The sequence below is a fragment of the Silene latifolia genome, chromosome Y (genome assembly GCF_048544455.1).
Source record: "Silene latifolia isolate original U9 population chromosome Y, ASM4854445v1, whole genome shotgun sequence".
In the NCBI taxonomy this organism is placed as follows: Eukaryota; Viridiplantae; Streptophyta; class Magnoliopsida; order Caryophyllales; family Caryophyllaceae; genus Silene; species Silene latifolia.
In genome coordinates this window covers 390,843,755-390,848,048 of record NC_133538.1, presented here as the reverse complement: position 1 = coordinate 390,848,048, position 4,294 = coordinate 390,843,755, and the positions used below count along the sequence as shown (strand labels likewise).

The following is a 4,294-nucleotide window of genomic DNA, read 5'->3' as shown; positions in this document are numbered from 1 at the left end:
TTTATTTTTGATAGGTATACGACAGACGTGTCAAATTATGGCGCCGTTGCCGGGGAGGCAATTGCCCTATTTGTTTTTAGTTCCGTTTATTTTTCCGTCTCAGGGAATTTTTATTCCTTGAGGCAGTTCTTATTCATTTCCTTTCAGTGTTGTTTATGCCCAGGTCAGACAGGTGTGAATTAGTTTCAGCTGATTCAGAGCCGGAGAGATTATTCAGGCATAGACTCCGTCTGATAAGGAAATCACGAAAGGAAGACTTGAGTACTTTCGAGCCAGAGCTTGATCATTTTCTTTTCACGGAAGACAGTCCGATTTCTACAGTAAAGATGCCTAAACTTTCTAGTCATTCAGTGCCTAAAGCATCCTCTATTCCGAAGGGTTTCAATCTCCAGACTGAGGATGGGAACACCTTTGATATCCGTCCTTCTTATATTAATATGGTGGAGAGAAACATTTATAGAGGTGTGGCTGGTGAAGATCCGAGTAAGCATACGGAGACCTTTACCGATTACTGTTCTACTATCCCCGCCACTAAGGGGGTAACTCAAGACAAGATTAAGGAAGTTCTATTTCCTTTCTCTTTAGCTGATTCAGCCAGGGAGTGGCTGACTGACTTGGACCGCACAGCTGGTAGGGTTATAGATTGGGAGTCCCTTGCTCTTGAATTTTACAAGAGATACTTCCCTCCACAACGCACCAATTTGCTGAGGGCCAAGATCACTAGTTTCAGACAGGCTCCCAATGAAAGTTTCTATGAAGCATGGACACGATTCAAGAAGTTGGTGAGTTCTATTCCTCACCATGGTTTTGACCCATGGTTTCTAGCTAATCAGTTCTACAATGGGCTGTATGACGACCAGAGAGCCATACTTGATGCGGCATCTAGTGGAAGATTCTAGGAGAATACAGATGACGATAAGGGATGATCTCTTATTGAAGAGATGGCGAATCATAGTGCTGAGTATGGAAACCCGAGGGATAGGATTAGGACAGTTCATGCAGTTGACAAGCAGGTTTTGGCTCAGCTGGAGACCATGAATGCTAGGTTCAACAAGTTGGAATTACAAGCTGCTGGGGAGCCTCAGACGGTCCATGTTCTTACTAGGGGAGAGACCGTTTCATATGAGAGATGTGGAGGTAATGATGGCCACTCTGCCGTTGGCTGTCTTGTAGAGAAGGAATAAGTCCTTGCCTTTCAGCAATATAGGCAAGGAGGGGGTTCCTATTACAATAATCAAGGGGCAGTCCATCCCAATCTGAGGTGGACTAGTCAGAATGTGCTCAATCCTACACCTCCTCACTTTGACCTTATGTCCCTCCACACAAGAATCAACAAGGCTATCAGAAGCCTCCTTCCTTTACTCCTCATAACCACGGTGCATCATCTTCCGGTGGGGTGAGTGAAATTGGTGAGCATAAGTCTATGTTGCAAGCCTTCACGAAGTAGTGGCAATTGAGTGATCAACAGAAAGATGCTTCCATAAAGGCACTTGAAACTCAAATTGCCCAATTAGCCACTAATCAGTCCACAAGAAAGCAGGGTCAATTACCGACTCAAAATGAGAAAAATCCACACGAGACGGTAAATTTCATCAATCTGAGAAGCGGTCGTTCATATGAGGGACCAGAAATGTAGAAATCAGACCCGAGGAGAGTTGTAACTGATGGTGAACAGTATTTTGGCAAAGAAAATGAGCTCACGGCAAAGCAAGTGCTCGATCGACTGGTTTCAGGTGGTCGATCGAGCAAATCTAGAGACGAAACTGGTCGATCGAGTGAAAATACAACTCGATCGAGTGATCAAGGAATTGGCAATGGTCGATCGAGTAGTTTTTCTACTCGATCGAGTGATGAGCAAAGTGGAGTTGATCGATCGAGTGGAAAATTTACTCGATCGACTGACATTGATGAGGAAACTGCTTGATCGAATGGGTATATTGGTCGATCGAGTAGTTTGGATGACGGGAAGCTTATTCGAGAGCCTGCTAGTGCTCGTTTAAGCGATAAATCACCGGAAAGACCTTGTTCGAGAGGTAAGAAGCGTCCAAAGGATACAGAACTTGCTCCGGAAGACACATTGGAAGAGAGAAACAAGGGACTTGAGATACCTATTACAGTTCCCTTCCCGAGATGACTGCAGAATACAAAGGCCAATCAACAATTCGGCAAATTTGTCGAACTTCTGAAAAGCTTGGAAGTCACTGTGCCATTCACCGAGTTGCTGACAAAGGTACCCTCTTATCTTAAGTTTATGAAAGAAATTTTGAGTCGTAAGAGGACCATTAGTGATAGTGAGACCGTAGCTTTGACTGTGATGGGGTCAGCCCTATTTCAAAATAAGTTACCTCCTAAGCAGTCGGACCCGGGTAGTTTTTCAATTCCGTGTCATATCGGTAACTATTTGATTGATAATGCGCTATGCGATTTAGGCGCTAGCGTAAGTGTCTTATTTGTCTCGGCTAAGAGACTTGGTTTGACAAAGCTGAGTTGCACTAACATGACAGTCCAGATGGCCGACCGTAGTATATCACGGCCACTAGGCATAGTAGAAGACGTACATGTGAGGATCGGAAGGTTCTTTATTCCCGTTGATTTCGTTGTCTTAGACATCCCCAGAGATGCACACACCCCTATTATTTTAGGGAGACCATTTTTTTCCACTGCCCGTGCAGTTATAGACGTCGGGGGGAAGACTTTGACCTTTCAGGTAGGGGACGAGGAGCTGATCTTTCATCAGTCTAAGTCCCGGAGGGCTCCCATGCAAGCTCAGCCTTGCAATGTTCTCTCTTCTATTGATCCTATTATTGACACTCCAGTTGAAAATTTGGAGTATTGTGCTGCAATTGTTACCCCTCCGCCTCAGACTGAGAGCAAAAAGGAGGAAAGTTTGTCTGTTTCCCTTGCTGCAGGTACAGATGAAAGCAACGAAGGAGCTGTCAAAGGGTGTTATGCAACTCCTGTCAATCAAATTGGAAGTAAGGATACTAAAGACGGTGATAGAGGAGCAAGGACGAGGAAAGTTCGTGCCTATGTGGATGAGAACTATTCCCCTCCTACTGCTGCAAATGACCATTCATGCTCATGGAAATTGAAGAGACATCAACATTCTTTGAGATGACATCCTCCGATCGGGAGCCCTTCAAGGGGCTACTGAATTGCATTGGGAATTGAGCGGGGAAATGCCCCGTGTAACACCTTGTAATAAATAATTTTTGAATTTTTCGTTGAATTTGTTTTATTGCTTTTAATTAGGACAATTAGTTTTAGACAGTTTTTAGCGTAGATTTAAGACTATAGACTATTCTTATGCGTATTTGGTATTTTGGGAAATTTTTGCATGTGTTTTTATGCAGGTTTGGGGAAGTTTTACGCATTACAAGGGAAGATTTGACGAAATTCAAGAGCTTACGCGAGAAAAGAGCTCGATCGAGTACCTTTTGTACTCGAGCGAGTGAAAAATTGGTCGACCGAGTGCTTTTTCCAGTCGATCGAGTAAAGCATAAAGCGGGACTTCTCGATCGAGTAGATTTCTACTTGATCGAGCAACTGGAGCATCAAAAGTGCTCGATCGAGTGGTTTAAAACCACTCGATCGAGTGAAAATGAATAGGACGCAGGGAGTTATTCTTTAAACTCCTAACTTTGTTTTCTATTTCATTTTATCCCTAATTTTCGACTAACCTTCCATTTTTGCGATAATAAACTCCCCCAAATCCCAATTTTTCTTGCCCAATCTCCAAATCCGCCACCTACAATCCCTTGCTTGTTAATTAATCTATCAAAACCCCTTAATTTCCCCTTAATTTGTGATCATCTACACGGTTTTAAAGAAGGGTTAGGGTTTGCGGTTTTTTGCTCGAAAAAAAATCGCTTGTTTGCTTGATTATTTGAAGATTAATTGCATATTGTAGATTTCTCTCACCAAGTAAGTGATTCCTCTAGCTTCATTGCACTTTGATTTCATTATTTTTGCATTCTCATGAGAAAAATTGAATTAGGGTTCGAAAATCCATGGTTAGTCGATTTTTTTCGACTTAATTTGTGTTTATTGCCCTTGTTTCTCTTGCTTGATGATCAACCCCAATTCCTCCCCGTTGTTGCATGCTTAATTCGAATTCTACATGAATGTTTGCGATTTGGACTCAGGACAGTCGAAAATATCGACTGTCAGACGGGTTTTTGCTGCTGTCATTTATGTAAGTTAGTTTCCTTGTTGCGATAATGCTGCTGTTTGTAGAATGTTTAACATGCCTAACATGCTTCCATTCGAATGTTGCGCGAATCTTTGCGATTAG

At 42.8% G+C, this 4,294-nt stretch overlaps 1 non-coding gene across 1 annotated transcript; it reads right to left on the bottom strand.

The window, feature by feature from the left end:
• Positions 1-701: 701 nt before the first annotated feature.
• On the bottom strand, positions 702-808 carry LOC141635747 (small nucleolar RNA R71). The gene has a single exon (XR_012540410.1). It is a non-coding gene; the product is annotated as a small nucleolar RNA R71 (small nucleolar RNA).
• Positions 809-4,294: the final 3,486 nt, after the last annotated feature.